A 17805-nucleotide genomic window follows, 5' to 3' on the forward strand; every position below is an offset into this window, starting at 1 on the left:
CAGGATTCAAACCAACCCGCCCCAACGGGTATTGCGTGCCTGAAAAAAGACTTTTGCACTTACCTGAGAGAAGTTTCCCGCCATCCGGAGTCGTTTCCCGCCATCGGACGCCATCTTGGGTCGTTTCCCGCCATCTTCTGCCGTCTTCCCGCCATCCGTAGCCGCTTCCCGCCATCGGACGCCATCTTCAGGACGCTGCGCAGGAAGAAGAGGGGCGTGGATGCCGAAAGCGCGCGAGATCCGAAGCTCCGCCCCACGCTCCGATGCTGTGTAAGGTCCTGGAAGGGAGGAAGAGCGAAGCTGACGTCACAGGAGCGCGACGCAAGGTCCTCAACCCCGACGATTGACTGCGGAGCCGCGGCCTACGGAAGAAGAGCATCGCAAGTTAGGCCACGGTCCACTAGGGGGGAAGGAGGATGTCGGACACCGAGGGGAGCTCCACCGCCACACCGGCCGCCAGCGCAACCGCTGCTGCGGTCATGCCATTCACCATGCTCTATATCCCGGGGGCAACCTGGCTACCCCAGTACTCAGGGGAGTCACATACCCTAAGTGACTTTAGGGAAAGACTGGATAGCCTCTTCCAGGTATACCCCCTCACGGAAGAGCAAAAAGTGAGCATCCTGGTGGCCCAGTTAATCGGGGCAGCCCAAAGGGAGGTAAAGTCCTGGTCACCTGGGAAGAAGAGGACTGTCAGAGAAATACTAGCCCGGCTGAAAGACACGTTTGATACTCGAACCTCAGCCAAGATAAAACTCCGATTTTACGGGTGCAAACAACAGGCACACGAAAGTATAAGAGACTATGCTCTAAACCTACAAGAGGCCCTGAGAGCCATTAAGCAGGCAGACCCTGACAGCGTGGGGAATGAAGACAAGCTGTTGACCGAACAATTTATTGAGGGTCTACTGTGCAATGCCCACCGAACCAATGGCCTTACAGGACCCTGATCTGGACTTTGCACAGTTCAAGGACAGAGCCATCCGGGTATTTCGAGAACCAGACCAGGTGGCGCTGTGACCCCCAGGCGCCCTGCTATCACTTATCACCAGGACGCGGCGCCCTTGTCTGCAGGGCCTGTGGGAGCTGATGCGCAGGCTTTGAACAATAACCCGGCTACAGACCTGCACCATCAGGTCCAAGAGCTGACTAAGAGCGTTGCCGCGCTAACCAGAACTGTGCAGTCTTTACAGGTCTCTTCTCCAGGAAAGATCCAGCTGGCATCCGGACCGGAGGACGTCCAATGGCGCCGACTGAGGAGGACCCCACCGGCCAGAGGAAGACCCAGCGACCGATACAACGAGGACGGACGACCCATCTGCCGCCGCTGCAATCAACCCGGACATATGGGGTACTGTCATTTAAGCGGGCACAACCTGGGGTAGAGGGCCAACCCCCAGGCATAAGATCATCAGGCCCATCGAACTGGTGTGATATATACGTAGGGGGAAGTCCGGTCTTGCCTGTGGTACTGGATGGCATTCCTATGAGTGCCCTACTAGACACTGGGTCACAGGTGACTACCATCCCGTACGTGCTCTTCAAGCGGTACTGGAATGACTCGGACATAACCCGCTACCCAGATGACGACCTGAGCATTATCGCCAGCAATGGTCGGCCCGTGCTGCAGCTAGGATTTAAGGAGGTGACCATCAAGGTCGGTAAGGTTGAACTGCCGGCACAAGGACTGATCATTGTGGACATTGAACATCGCGAGAGTCACCCAAAAATAACCCTAGGTACTAACGTAATCGAAAACTGTCTTGCAGAGGTGATTCTTATTTTGCAACAGGTTGCCAAGAACGCCAGTTCCAGCCAGCAGCGTGTCCTCCAAAAAGAGATCCGGGCACTGATGAAACGGCAACAGGTGAAACTATCTGGTGGTGAGATTGGTAGCGTGAGAATGTGTGACACGTTCCCTATTGCCATGCCCCCGAAAAGTGAGATGATGATTTGGTGCCGGGCAGCTATTGGTCTAAGAGGTAGAGACTACCAAGCAATGGTAGAACCCGTCTACTCAGACAGTAGGCCCACCATTTTGACAGCACGGGGGGTGGTCGATGTACGCCATGGGAGGGTGCCCGTCCGCATCATAAATATCGGGGAGAGAGAAGTATACCTGCCCCGGTATGCCACGCTAGCCAAATTGTTCACCATCAACCAGAACTCTGTACAGGCCGTGGAACCCTTGCCTCCATCTCAACCAGAGGAAGGTAACGGCTCTAAGAAACCAATGGAGGACTGGTGTCAGCAACTGCATTTGGGTACTGACTCCACTCCCTCACACCAAAAACAGGGAGTCTATCGGGTGGTTCAAGAGTACGAGAGAGTGTTTAGTAAACACCCGCTGGACTTCGGGCGAGTAAAGGGGGTAGAACATCACATCCCCACGGGAGACCATCCTCCCATAAAGGAGAGATACCGACCCGTACCCCCTGCACACTATCAACACGCCAAGGGGATGCTAAAAGACATGAAGGAGGCTGGGGTAATTAGGGACAGCTGTAGCCCCTGGGCAGCTCCACTAGTCCTAGTGAAAAAGAAAGACAACACCATGAGAATATGTGTAGACTACAGGAAGGTCAACCGTATCACACACAAAGATGCGTACCCGTTACCAAGGATAGAAGAGTCCTTAGCTGCATTAAAATCTGCTAACTTCTTCTCTACTTTGGATCTCACTAGCGGGTACTGGCAGGTTCCTGTAGCAGAGGCGGACCGGGAGAAGAGCGCATTCACCACCCCGATGGGACTCAGCGAATTTAACTGTATGCCGTTCGGGCTCTGCAACGCACCAGGAACCTTCCAACGGTTGATGGAATGCTGTCTGGGACACCGGAACTTCGAGACGGTCCTATTATACCTGGACGATATCATCGTCTATTCCAAGACCTATGAGGACCATCTGGAACACCTGGCAGAAGTGTTTGAAGCCCTGGCAAACTATGGCCTAAAGGTAAAACCCTCAAAGTGTCATCTACTGAAGCCAAAGGTACAGTACCTGGAACACGTGGTGAGTGCTGACGGAGTAGCCAACGACCCTGACAAGATCTCCGTGATTAAGGACTGGCCAAGACCATCCAGCATAAAGGAAGTGCGGCAGTTCCTCGGGTTGGTAGGCTACTACCGAAGATTCATTCCCGGTTTTACCAAGAAGGCAGCTCCTATGCAGGACCTCCTGATAGGCCAGTCCAGGAAGGCCAAAAACCAGAAGCCACCCTTCAGATGGGAAAAGCTGGAAGAGGAGTCATTCCGCAAAATGAAGATGGCCCTCATGGGGGATGAAATTCTGGCCTACCCTGATTACAGCCAGCCCTTTATCCTCCACACGGACGCAAGCAACATCGGGCTAGGAGCCGTGCTGTCCCAGATCCAGCAGGGGAGAGAACGGGTAATTGCTTACGCCAGCCGAAAACTGCGACCCACGGAAAGAAACCCTGAGAATTACAGCTCGTTCAAGCTAGAGTTTCTGGCAGTGGTGTGGGCGGTAACCGAACGTTTTAAGCATTACCTTGCCTCTTCCAGGTTCACCGTGTACACGGACAACAACCCGTTGACACACCTGGACACTGCAAGACTGGGTGCCCTGGAGCAGAGATAGATGGCCCGCCTGTCCAATTATGAGTTCACGATCAAATACCGGGCAGGACGCTCCAATACCAACGCGGACGCCCTGTCCAGGATGCGAAACCTACCGGACGGAGGGGAAGATCCAGAAGAACTGGAAGAGGTCGAACATCCTGCGTTCCACCGTCATGGGATTACCCAGTATTCCCACCGTGTGAGGGGCCAGCGATCCGCTACGTTCAACCCCTTACCCAACTACAACTGGGCGGAGACTCAAGACAGTGACCCCGCAGTCCGTCTGGTAAAGGAAATGCTGACACAGGCTGACGCCCGCCTGGACCCAGACGCTCCGGAAGAGACCAAGCAACTGTGGATGGAAAAGAGCAGACTGTTTCTCTACAAGGAGAAGTTGTGCCGTAGAATGGTCAATTCCCGGACACATGAACTGATCTGGCAGGTTGTGGTACCGAGACGGGATGCAGCTATGGTGCTGGAGGCCTACCACAATGGGGCAGGGCACTTCGGATGGAAGAAGCTGGAGTTCCTGCTGCGTGAACGGTTCTACTGGATAGGCATGAGAGGAGCCATTGAGAGGTGATGTAGAGACTGTGGCCCGTGCAATCTAAGAAGAAGGGACCGTGCCAGCGAGAGGACTCCCCTGCAGCCCATCATCACCAGGCAGCCGCTGGAACTGGTCGCTCTGGACCATGTTAAACTGGCTCCAAGCAGAAGCGGGTATGTCTACGCCCTAACCATCGTGGATCACTACTCCCGGTTCCTGGTGGTGGTCCCCGTCAAAGACTTAACAGCACAAACAGCAGCTAGGGCCTTCCAGCTGCACTTCTGCCGTCTGCACGGGTATCCAGAACAGGTGTTGACAGACCAAGGACCAGCCTTCGAAGCGGAGGTCTTCCAGGAGTTCTGCAACCTGTACGGCTGCCGGAAGATAAGAACAACGCCCTATCACCCCCAAACCAATGGACTCTGCGAGAAGATGAACCAGGTGGTGATAGATCTGCTAAAAACATTGCCCCTGGAAGAACGCAGTCTGTGGCCTGAGAAACTGCCCGATCTGGTGGACCTGTATAACCACATCCCGGTAGGTTCCACCAACTGTACCCCGGCTTACCTAACGAGAGTAAGACCTGGTAAGCTGCCTGTTGACCTGGATATGGGAGTCCTGACACCCGAAGACACCTCGCCAGAAGCAGACTGGGATACAGAACGGCAGCAGCAGTACCGGAAAGTACAGGAGAGCGTTGAGCGAAGTCTCTGTCAATCAAGAGAAAGGCAGGAGAGGACTTATAACCAACATGCTCCCGCTGTTCCCCTGGTACCTGGAGAGCAGGTCTTAAAAAGAAAAAGGTGGCTCCATAAGTTGGACGACCAGTGGGAAAAGGACCCGTACACCGTACTACCCTCAAGCCACAATAATCCAAAGGTGTACGTCATCAGCAAGGATGGAGGAGAGACCACAGCCACTGTCTCCAGAGACCACCTGAAAAAGTGCCCCGAGAAGTTGCAAAGCACGGATGAAGATCAGGAAGACACTCAACCCGTAGAGGAAAAGGAGGAAATGATCAGCACCGTACTCGGAGACTTTCCCCGGTCCTGGACACAAGTAAGCAACGCTATCGTGGTGCCCGTCCTCACCTTTCTCCAGCCAGCCCCTCAAATGCCTACAGAAGACCAGGTAGAGCTGGAAGAGCAGCCGGCCCAGGAGGCAGAAGAGTCCACACCAGCAACGCAGGAGGATCAACCCTCTGCTAGTAGTGAGCCTGCCGTGCCCCTAGTGAGCCAAAGAGTGCGCAGACAGCTGCCCAGCTTACCCATAACACCCCCTACACCCTGTAGTGCAGGACCAGTTAGTGAGCTCCGTAGGTCCACTAGAGTCACTAGAGGTCAGATGCCCGCTCGCTGGAGAATATAAAGTAATGCACTGTAAATTTACCTGTTTCTTGAAAATGTTTACGGTTTTTGTTGTTGCCTGTTATTAATTATGTTTCTCAGTTACCCTGCAGGGTTCTTTGGACTAACAGGTTATGGACGCTGGATAACCGGAACAATTTTGTAGATAGTTGCACATTGTGCCTCTTGCGAAGACGGCCTTGGAAGAGAAAACCTGTCTGGCGTGGCCTCCTTGCGGTCCAAAGTAGCTAGCTTCAGCCTTGCAGCCACACCCAAGGTCAACGCAAGGGGTTTTCTTTGGACAGGTCCCCTACCTCGCTTAAAACTTCAACTTGGGTGATATGGACACCCGATTACGGAAACGCCGTGACCACAAAATGTACTTTTTCATGTTGTCTTGTTATTGCTATACCCTGCATTTATGTTTCTTTAAAAATATGTTTAGTCCCGGAGTACTAAATTTTACTAGGGGGGAATGTGGCACCCCAGGGGTCTGGTTACCACAGTAATAGAAATATTACGTCTGAGAGCAGGTGGGAGGTTTCTCTGGTCAGGAGCACTAAGCATGCAACACCGCCCGCCCAGACCTGGGAGGGGAGGAATCTGCCCTTATAAACTGGGTCTGGGGCGGGATTAGGGAAGAGAGTCCCAGACAGAGACGCAGTCTGATCTGGAGGACAGCAGACACAGGGAAAGGAAGAACCAGGAGCTCTGTAGGAGCAGGAGTGAGTGCCAGGGGCTGGAAGCCAGATAGCTCGCCCTGGCTGGAGACACTAATACCGGACACGGAGTCCGAGGCTGTGGGGACATCCAGGTCCAGCAGCAGAATCCAACCGGCAGAGGATTCCAGGTCCTCTGGCCATAGAAGCCCGGAGGCATGGTCACAAGCAAGGGACCAGCACCGCCGTCGTTGAGCGGAGGCTAACAGAAGGCCCCAAGTCACCGGCCATACGGGTGAGCACCACACGGTATACTCAGGGACGTGGGCTACTTCTACCGGCATACAGCAAGGTAGCCAGGAAAGAGTGCAGATAGACGGGGAGGCCTACAACTCCACCTGGCCAGGGGAGAACCTACTTGCTCACAGACTGACCAGGCCCCTACTTCTAACTAGTACTCCCGGGAGGGTCTGCCTAAATAACACCAGTAAAGACCCTGAACTGCACTGCACGGACTCTGAGTTATTCCTGCTGCGCTCATGCACCATCACTCCCATCATTCACACTAACTTCCCTGAGGCTGTACTCCTCCCGTGGGGAGTCATCCCATCCTTAGCTGCACACATAACACCGGCCTCAGCAGTCTGCCTTGCAGCGGCGGTCCCCACTGACCGCAATCCACGGGTGGCGTAGTCGGACTATCATCATACCAATAACTCTGCCTCTGATTTGACCACCCTGGGCACGGACCGGGTCAGCGCCACGGAGACTACAACCCCCAGCAATCCGGCTCCGGGTATTCCCTGCACAACACAGGCCCAGGAGGCCCGTCACTTCCACCGCCCTCTCTAACATCTCCTGCCAAGGAAGAAAGAAATGGTAAAGGGTTGTGGCTTGGGGTGTGTCTAGGGGCATGGTCAAAATTTGCTACATGCGTTGCATGATCTGTCCCTCTTTTTTTTCTTCCAAAACTGAGAGATATATTATATGATTCTCTTTTGGTACTTTATGACATTTTAGGACTATTACAAAGGGAAAAGGCAAAGTATTACCTATACAGAAGTGCTTGAAAGTTTGTGAACCCTTCAAAAATATCACATACAGTATTTACAGCTAAAAGTAGATATATGGAACTAATATTTGTGAATGGCAAAAATATGTCAACCTTTAGGATTAACAGATAATTTGCAGGTGAAATTAGAGTCTGGTGTTTTCAATCATGGGGATAACAACCATGTGTGAGTGAGTGACCTGTTTATAAAACAGGTATCTATCAAAGTCTAATCTTCACAACACGTTTGTGGAAGTGTATCTGTAGCACCCTGAGGATTCGGCTGCTACAGGGGTATTACACCTCAAGCCAGAGGTGTGGTGTTCCACTCCCGGGTAAGGATGGAGTGTGGAGCTGAGCTCAGAAGGCTGCATGCACTACACACATCCCATTTCCGGAGGGCAGACCAACGGTACTCCCACTTAGAAATGTGCAGGTACGACCGAGTCTGTCCTTGGCTGGAGTGGGAGGGGGGTGGTACATCCCAGTAGTGTAGGGGCAGATAGGGGGAGCAGTCTGGGTAGTGCTAGGAGCTCATTGGGTGCTGGTCACCTGAGCTCACACATAGAGGGAGTATTTAAGGTGGGCACCATCTAAGATCAGGGTCAGTCAGCCACAGTCAGTCTGTGAGAAGTCAGTGAGACATCAGACTTTGCAGAGCAGTGGAAGAAAGCAGAGGAGCAGAGCAGCCCCAAAGCCAAGAGTGAGAGAGGAGAAAGAAAGACCCAGAGGGGGAGAAAGAAGGAACTCTGAGAGCCCAAATACAACCACAGGGTGAAGAGTTGGCAACAGGGTACCGGATCCCAAACTGGTGGGGGCTACAGCATACCTCAGCCAGAGACCGGAGGCCGTGGGCAGCATCTGCCACGGCCACCCACCAAATCCACCCGGAAGGCAGACCACGCATAGGGTCAGGGAACCCAGAGGCAAGGGTTCGCCAACAAGTGGCCCGAGGGAGCCGGACATAGGTGGATCCCTGGTGGGGAAGGCCAGAGACGAGGACAGGACAGAAAGGGAGCTCAGAACCACGCTCCAGAACTACTTGGGGGTTGGCCGAGTCCAGGACCTGGTGGACGCAGCACGGCTCGGGTGGTCACTCAAGGCCGGAGTGACCGGTACAAGAACAGCAGTAAGTAAAGAACCCTGAACTGCACAACCCGACTCTGACTCTCATTACCATCTTCACTGCACCTCCACAACCACCATCCTCTGCACCTGACTCCCCTGAGGCTATACCCCTCCCGTTGGGGGTTATACTACCTAAGCTGCACAAACACCATCAGCCTCAGTGGACCCTGCTGCAGCGGCGGCCGAAGTGACCGCAATTCAACGGGTGGCGTAGTCGACATAAAGAACTTTAGTAACATCAGTAAGGACTGCCACACACTGAGCTTGACACCCTGGGCACGGACCGGGTCACAGCCACTCGGAGACTACAACCCCCATCTGATCCGGCTCCGGGTATCCCCTAACAGCACTGGCCCAGGGGGCGCGTCAACTTTGGCGTAGTCGGCAGGATAACCGGGTACTGCGTGCCTGAAGAAAAGTTCACCGTTACCTTAAAAAGAAGTCTCCCGCCGGTTCCGGAGGGTCCCCGCCATCGGACCCCATCACAGGTCGTTTCCCGCCGGTTGTCCGCCATTTGCAGCTTTTTCCCGCCATCCATGGAGTTTCCCGCCACTGGGAGACGATTCCCGCCATTTCCGAAGATTTCCCGCCTTGGAAGAGCGGACGCCATTATGGGCGTGCCAGAGGGTGGCAAGAGGCCACCTCCCATCGTGGGCCAGGTCGAAGAATGGCGCCAAAAGCGGAAACCGCGCCCACCAACAGAGACTGTGATGCTGGAAGTGTCCATCAGCGTAAGAGAACTGCCCCTGGAACTGACAATCACAAAGTTGCCCCGGGACCACCCTCGATGTGGGCGGAGACAGAAGAAGAGAACAAAGATGGGTGTCGCCTGGAGCAGTCTGGAGAGAGCGCACCCGGAGACAAGACGTCTGGAAGAGAGTCCAGAGAGAGCCTACCCGGAGATGGAGGGAGAGCCAGGCAGCACCGACCCAGCGGTCAGGAGCCTGATGCGGGCCGCCACTCCAGGCAGCACCGACCCGGTGGTCAGGAGCCTGTTGCAGGTCGCCACTCCAGAAGGCCTTCTGGAGATCCTAGCACAGCTCCCCCGAGACCGGGAGTGTGCACAGACCGCGCTGGAGGGCCTCGCACGGAGGATGGCCCGGGTGCAACGAGAGACGTTGGCGGAGTGGAGCCGAGAGATGGCCCAGCAGACCGAGACTCGTCAGCGGAGCACGCCACCCAAGACGAGGAGACAGACCGCCTCTGAGGATGGCGCAGGAGGACTGAAGGCCGGAGACGGCGCCGAGAAGGGAGCCGAACGAATGGAGGCAGGTAAAGGGGACGTCACTACCCCGAGCCGGGAAACCGCGTGCCTGCCCCAGCTCCCCGTCGCAGAGCCCGAAGTACCCCCTGCCGTGCCCGTCGCTGCAACGTCACCGCCGCAGACTAGGCCTCAAACGGAAGCCGCGACCCCTGTGACGTCACACGCCTCGACCCCGAGCGTGGCCAAGCAGGAAGTACCATCGGCCTGGTCGCAAGGCCTAGTACCCCCGGGCGACGCAATACCAACAGCGCCCCCTACCTCCGCGGAGCCCCCGGCCTGGTCGCAGGGCCAAGTAACACAGGGCGCCGCCGTTCTTACGGTGCCCTTTACTTTCAAAGTGCCCCAAGCCTGGTCGCAAGGCCTGGGCAACCCGGGCGCCGCTACCACCACTGCGCCCATAAAAACAAGAGTGCCGCACCTGGGTGAAGACCTGTTCGCCCAACATACGTGCCCGGATGGGCAGCCCTTCGTATGGCCCCAGGAATACATCCAGCTGGAGCTGCAAAAACCAAGGGCCATGTGCGAACCCCTGATTCCGGCTCCAAAGCCCATAAAGAGGATCTCGCCCCCGCTAGAAGAGACCCAGTTTGAGTGGGATCCCACCGGAGAAGACCTCATGGGGTTCACTCAGGAGACTCGGGCAGCCGCAGCGGAGCGTGCAGAGTGCTGCCGCCAGCAGCTCGAGGTCTTTGAGAGGGAGCGGAGAGAGAGGCGGGTCCGGGAACAACAAGCCCAAATAAGGAGCGCGGAGCAGAAGAGCCGGACCAGGAGAAACCCCCGTGCAGCGCATGGTCCCCGTACCATCGGGACTGTGATAAAGTTCAATCTGCAGCATGGGTGGGGTTTCATCAGAGATCACCGCACCCCAGGCGACGTCTTCGTGACCAGGAGAGACGTTGAGTCCCACCTACCGGAGGGACACAGAGGTCGTGACCTGTACGTAGGGGACGAGGTCACCTTCACCCGGCACAAGTGTGCCAAAGGACCCTACGCCCTCCATGTGCATCGCCTGACGGAGGAGGAGCTGCGGTGTGAGGAGGAGCAAGAGGACCCGGACGGGTCTGAAACTGAAACTGTCCACAAAGAAAGAGCAGGAGGACGCCGTCGTTGAGTACGGTAGAGAGAGACTGTATAAAGTTGCCCGTCGGGGTACCAAGAACTGTTACTTAGTTAAAATATAGTCCCCGTTGGGACCAGCCAGAACTGAACTGTTAACCCGTGTGTCCCTATTCCCACTGACCGAGGACTGAGAACGGTCAATCCTCCCTAATACCTGGCCGAGGACTGAGAGCGGCCATATCCCCTTGTATATAGTTGCGCTTCCTAAAGCGCCCCCTACCGGTTTTATAGGAAACCGTGTTTCTTCAAGAGACTGTCGCACTTTACCCGGTCACAAGTTGCACCGTGACCGGAGGTACCAGAGACAGGAATGTTTACAAAAATGTTATTTATATGAAAAGTTTATTGCTGATAATATATGTGATGTTTTATATGTTTATATGTTTATGTTTATGAAAAAAATTGTATGTTTTGGTGTTTTTTATATCTTACAGCCCGAGGACGTGCTGTGATTTACCAGGGGGGAATGTAGCACCCTGAGGATTCGGCTGCTACAGGGGTATTACACCTCAAGCCAGAGGTGTGGTGTTCCACTCCCGGGTAAGGATGGAGTGTGGAGCTGAGCTCAGAAGGCTGCATGCACTACACACATCCCATTTCCGGAGGGCAGACCAACGGTACTCCCACTTAGAAATGTGCAGGTACGACCGAGTCTGTCCTTGGCTGGAGTGGGAGGGGGGTGGTACATCCCAGTAGTGTAGGGGCAGATAGGGGGAGCAGTCTGGGTAGTGCTAGGAGCTCATTGGGTGCTGGTCACCTGAGCTCACACATAGAGGGAGTATTTAAGGTGGGCACCATCTAAGATCAGGGTCAGTCAGCCACAGTCAGTCTGTGAGAAGTCAGTGAGACATCAGACTTTGCAGAGCAGTGGAAGAAAGCAGAGGAGCAGAGCAGCCCCAAAGCCAAGAGTGAGAGAGGAGAAAGAAAGACCCAGAGGGGGAGAAAGAAGGAACTCTGAGAGCCCAAATACAACCACAGGGTGAAGAGTTGGCAACAGGGTACCGGATCCCAAACTGGTGGGGGCTACAGCATACCTCAGCCAGAGACCGGAGGCCGTGGGCAGCATCTGCCACGGCCACCCACCAAATCCACCCGGAAGGCAGACCACGCATAGGGTCAGGGAACCCAGAGGCAAGGGTTCGCCAACAAGTGGCCCGAGGGAGCCGGACATAGGTGGATCCCTGGTGGGGAAGGCCAGAGACGAGGACAGGACAGAAAGGGAGCTCAGAACCACGCTCCAGAACTACTTGGGGGTTGGCCGAGTCCAGGACCTGGTGGACGCAGCACGGCTCGGGTGGTCACTCAAGGCCGGAGTGACCGGTACAAGAACAGCAGTAAGTAAAGAACCCTGAACTGCACAACCCGACTCTGACTCTCATTACCATCTTCACTGCACCTCCACAACCACCATCCTCTGCACCTGACTCCCCTGAGGCTATACCCCTCCCGTTGGGGGTTATACTACCTAAGCTGCACAAACACCATCAGCCTCAGTGGACCCTGCTGCAGCGGCGGCCGAAGTGACCGCAATTCAACGGGTGGCGTAGTCGACATAAAGAACTTTAGTAACATCAGTAAGGACTGCCACACACTGAGCTTGACACCCTGGGCACGGACCGGGTCACAGCCACTCGGAGACTACAACCCCCATCTGATCCGGCTCCGGGTATCCCCTAACAGCACTGGCCCAGGGGGCGCGTCATATCAACGCACAAACGATTGTTCCATAATTTTAAGTGTAACAGTCATTTCAGGAGAACTTGCAGTAGAATGTCTGTATTTGTCTCTAATGATATTGTTTGAATTGGTTTGGACAAAAATTACTTTAGGTTTGATAGTGCATTCTTCCTCCATAAACAAGAGACTTCTATGAGGTCATCTTTAGCCCCAAGGGTGGCAAATATTTTTATTTCTTCTTTTGAGGAAATTTATGTCCAAAGAACAAATTAATTGAAACATGGTCAGATATGTGGACGACATCTTCCTCCATTTAAACTGGGTCTTGGATGGAGATATTGTCTTTCTTTGTCCAAATATACTATTTAAATATACTGCTTTCATATATACTCTGTTTATTTTCTAGATGTTGGGTTCTGTATAACACTGTTATCTATTAATATTTAGGATAGTGCAATGAAACACTTTATATAGTATCATATCTATTGATCAGTATTATACTTGATGTACTTGTTTTAATGTTAATGTAGATTTGCTTTTTTGCATTTGTAACTGATTCACAGATGTAGGGTAACAGCTACCTGTATATATGTAATACATCAAGTACTGAGCACATGCCACCTGTGCCTCAGCCCTACACAGCTACCTTCCGAGAAGGATTTTCCTAATCCAGACATATTGGAGATAGATGCAATATAAGTACATACACTTTCTCATCTGCTACACAAGCTTTTCTTATTGTATTCACGTTTGGTATTGAGAATATACAGTTGTGCTCAAAAGTTAACATACCCCGGCTGAATTTTTTCTTTCTTGGCCTTGTTTCAGAGAATATGAATGATAACAAAAAAAATTTTTCTCCACTCATGGTTATTGATTAGGTGAAGCCATTTATTGTAAAACTACTGTGTTTTCTCTTTTTAAATCTTAATGACAACCAAAAAACATCCAAATGACCCAGATCAAAAGCTCACATACCCTGGTGATTTTGGCCTGATAACATGCACAGAATCTGACACAAATGGGTTTGAATGGCTACTAAAGGTAGCATCCTCACCTGTGACCTGTTTGCTTGTAATCAGTGTGTGTGCATAAAAGCTGAGTGAGTTTCTGGGATCCAGACAGACTCTTGCATCTTTCATCCAGCCACTGACGTTTCTGGATTGTGAGTCATGGGGAAAGCAAAAGAATTGTCAATGGATCTACGGGAAAAGGTAGTTGAACTGTATAACACGGGAAAGAGATACAAAAAAAATCCAAGGAATTGATAATGCCAGTCAGCAGCGTTCAAACTGTGATTAACAAATGGAAATCAGGGGCTCTGTAAAAACCAAACCACGGTCAGGTAGACCAACAACAATTTCGACCTCAACTGCCAGGAAAATTGTTTGGGATGCAAAGAAAAACCCACAAATAACATCAGCTGAAATTCAGGACTCTCTAAAAACTAGTGGTGTGGCTGTTTCAAGATGCAGAATAAAGAGGCACTTGAAGAGAAATGGGCTGCATGGTCGAGTTGCCAGAAGAAAGACATTACTGCGCAAATGCCACAAAGTATCTCGCCTACAATAAGCCAAACAGCACAGAGACAAGCCTCAAAACTTCTGGTACAAGGTAATTTGGAGTGATGAGACCAAAATGGAACTTTTTGGTAACAACCATAAATGTTACATTTGGAGAGAGGTCAACAAGGCCTATGATGAAAGGAACACTATTCCTACAGTAAAGCACAGAGGTGGATCGCTGATGTTTTGGGGATTTGTGAGCTACATAGGCACAGGAAACTTGGTAAAAGTTGAAAGAAAGATGAATGCAGCACGTTATCAACAATTACTGGAGGCAAATTTGCACTCATCAGCCCGGAAGCTGCGCATGGTATTTACTTAGATGTTCCAACATGACAATGATCCAAAACACAAGGCCAAGTCGACCTGTCATTGGCTACAGCAGAACAAAGTGAAGGTTCTGGAGTGGCCATCTCAGTCTCCTGACCTCAATATCATTGAGCCACTCTGGGGAGATCTCAAGCGCGCAGTTCATGCTAGACAGCCCAGGAATTTACAGGAACTGGAGGATTTTTGGTAATAAGAATGGGCAGTTTTGCCATTTGAGAAATTAAAGAACCTCATCCACAACAACCACAAAAGACTTCAAGCTGTCATTGATGTTAGAGGGGGCAATAGACGGTATTAAGAACTGGGGTATGTGAACTTTTGATCAGGGTCATTTGGATGCTTTTGGTTGTCATTAAGATTTAAAAAGAGAAAACACAGTAGTTTGACAATAAATGGCTTTGACGCGCCCCCTGGGCCTGTGTTGTGCAGGGAATACCCGGAGTCGGATCGCTGGGGGTTGTAGTCTCTGTGGCGCTGACCCGGTCCGTGCCCAGGGTGGTCAATTCAGTGGTAGTCTTATTAGTGAGATAATAGTCTGACTACGCCACCCGTGGATTGCTGTCAGTGGGGACTGCCGCTGCAAGGCAGACCGCTGAGGCCGGTGTTGTGTGTGCAGCTAAGAACGGGATGACTCCCCACGGGAAGAGTATAGCCTCAGGGCAGTTAGTGTGGATGATGGGAGTGATGGTGCACGAGCGCAGCAGGAATAACTCAGAGTCCGTGCAGTGCAGTTCAGGGTCTTTACTGATGTTATAAAGCAGACCCTCCCGGGAGTACTGGCTAGCAGTAGAGGCCTGGTCAGTCTGAGAGCTAGCAGGATCTCCCCTGGCCAGGTGGAGTTGAAGGCCTCCCCGTCTATCTGTACTCTTTCCAGGCTACCTTGCTGTGTGCGGGTAGAAGTAGCCCACGTCCCTGAGTATACCGTGTGGTGCTCACCCGTACGGCCGGTGACTTGGGGCCTTCTGTTAGCCTCCGCTTCACGATGGCGGTGCTGGTCCCTTGCTTGTGACCGTGCCTCCGGGCTTCTCTGGCCAGAGGATATGGAATCCCCTGCCGGTTGGATTCTGCTGCTGGACCTGGATGTCCCCACAGCCTCGGACTCCGTGTCCGGTCTTAATGTCTTCAGCCAGGGCGAGCTATCTAGCTTCCAGCCCCTGGCACTTGCTCCTGCTCCTACAGAGCTCCATGCTGACACTTTCCCTGTGTCTGGAACTGTCTCCAGGCTCTGACTGACCTAATCCCGCCCCAGACCCAGTTTATAAGGGCAGATTCCTCCCCTCCCAGGTCTGGGCGGGCGGTGTTGCATGCTTAGGGCTCCTGACCAGAGAAACCTCCCTCTTGCTCTCAGACATAATATTTCTATTATTGTGGTAACCAGACCCCTGGGGTGCCACATTCCCCCCTAGTAAAATTTAGTACTCCGGGACTAAACATATTTTAAAAGAAACATAAATGCAGGGTATAACAATAACAAGACAACATGAAAAAGTACATTTTGTGGTCACGGCGTTTCCGTAACCGGGTGTCCATATCACCCAAGGTGAAGTTTTAAGCGAGGTAGGGGACCTGTCCAAAGAAAACCCCTTGCGTTGGCCTTGGGCGTGGCTGCAAGGCTGAAGCTAGCTACTTTGGACCGCAAGGAGGCCACGCCAGACAGGTTTTCTCTTCCGCGGCCGTCTTCGCAAGAGGCACAATGTGCAACTATCTACAAGATTGTTCCGGTTATCCAGCGTCCATAACCTGTTAGTCCAAAGAACCCTGCAGGGTAACTGAGAATCATAATTAATAACAGGCAACAGCAAAAACCATCAACATTTTCAAGAAACAGGTAAATTTACAGTGCATTACTTTATATTCTTCAGCGAGAGGGAATCTGACCTCTAGTGACTCTAGTGGACCTACGGAGCTCACTAACTGGTCCTGCTCTTCAGGGTGTAGGAGGTGTTATGGGTAAGCTGGGCAGCTGTCTGCGTACTCTTTGGCTCACTAGGGGCACGGCAGGCTCACTACTAGCAGAGGGTTGATCCTCCTGCGCTGCTGGTGTGGACTCTTCTGCCTCCAGGGCCGGCTGCTCTTCCCGCTCTACCAGGTCTTCTGTAGGCACTTGAGGGGCTGGCTGGAGAAAGGTGAGGACGGGCACCACGATAGCGTTGTTTACTTGTGTCCAGGACCGGGGAAAGTCTCTGAGTACGGTGCTGATCATTTCCTCCTTTTCCTCTACGGGTTGAGGGTCTTCCTGATCTTCATCCGTGCTTTGCAACTTCTCGGGGCACTTTTTCAGGTGGTCTCTGGAGACAGTGGCTGTGGTCTCTCCTCCATCCTTGCTGATGACGTACACCTTTGGATTAGAGACTTCGCTCGACGCTCTCCTGTAATTTCCAGTACTGCTGCTGCCGTTCTGTATCCCAGTCTACCTCTGGCAAGGTGTCCTCGGGTGTCAGGACTCCCATATCCAGGTCAACAGGTAGCTTACCAGGTCTTGCTCGCATTAGGTAAGCCTGGGTACAGTTGGTGGAACCTACCGGGATGTGGTTATACAGGTCCACCATATCGGGCAGTTTCTCAGGCCACAGACTGCGTTCTTCCAGGGGCAATGTTTTCAGCAGATCTATTACCACCTGGTTCATCTTCTCGCAGAGTCCATTGGTTTGGGGGTGATAGGGCGTTGTTCTTATCTTCTTGCAGCCATACAGGTTGCAGAACTCCTGGAAGACCTCCGCTTCGAAGGCTGGTCCTTGGTCCGTCAGCACTTGGTCCAGGTACCCGTGTGGGCGGCAGAAGTGCAGCTGGAAGGCTCTGGCTGCTGTCTGAGCCGTCAAGTCTTTGACAGGGACCACCACCAGGAACCAGGAGTAGTGATCAACGATGGTTAGGGCGTAGACATACCCGCTTCTGCTTGGAGCCAGTTTAACATCGTCCAGAGCGACCAGTTCCAGCGTCTGCCTGGTGAGGGAGGGAGTCTTCTCGCTGGCACGGTCCCTACTTCTTAGATTGCACGGGCCACAGTCTCTACACCATCTCTCAATGGCTCCTCTCATGCCTATCCAGTAGAACTGTTCACGCAGCAGGAACTCCAGCTTCTTCCATCTGAAGTGCCCTGCCCCATTGTGGTAGGCCTCCAGCACCATAGCTGCGTCCCGTCTCGGTACCACAACCTGCCAGATCAGTTCATGTGTCCGGGAATTGACCATTCTGCGGCACAACATCTCCTTGTAGAGAAACAGTCTGCTCTTTTCTGTCCACAGTTGCTTGGTCTCTTTCGGAGCGTCTGGGTCCAGGCGGGCGTCAACCTGGGTCAGCATCTCCTTCACCAGACGGACTGCGGGGTCACTGTCTTGCTTCTCTGCCCAGTTGTAGTGGGGTAAGGGGTTGAACGTAGCGGATCGCTGGCCCCTCACACGGTGGGAATACTGGGTAATCCCATGACGGTGGAACGCAGGGAGTTCGACCTCTTCCAGTTCTTAAGGATCTTCCCGTCCGTCCGGTAGGTTTGGCATCCTGGACAGGGCGTCCGCATTGCTATTGGAGCGTCCTGCC

Source organism: Phyllobates terribilis, unplaced genomic scaffold (genome assembly GCF_046119375.1).
Source record: "Phyllobates terribilis strain yellow unplaced genomic scaffold, ASM4611937v1 Scaffold_3__8_contigs__length_932513732, whole genome shotgun sequence".
Taxonomy (NCBI): Eukaryota; Metazoa; Chordata; class Amphibia; order Anura; family Dendrobatidae; genus Phyllobates; species Phyllobates terribilis.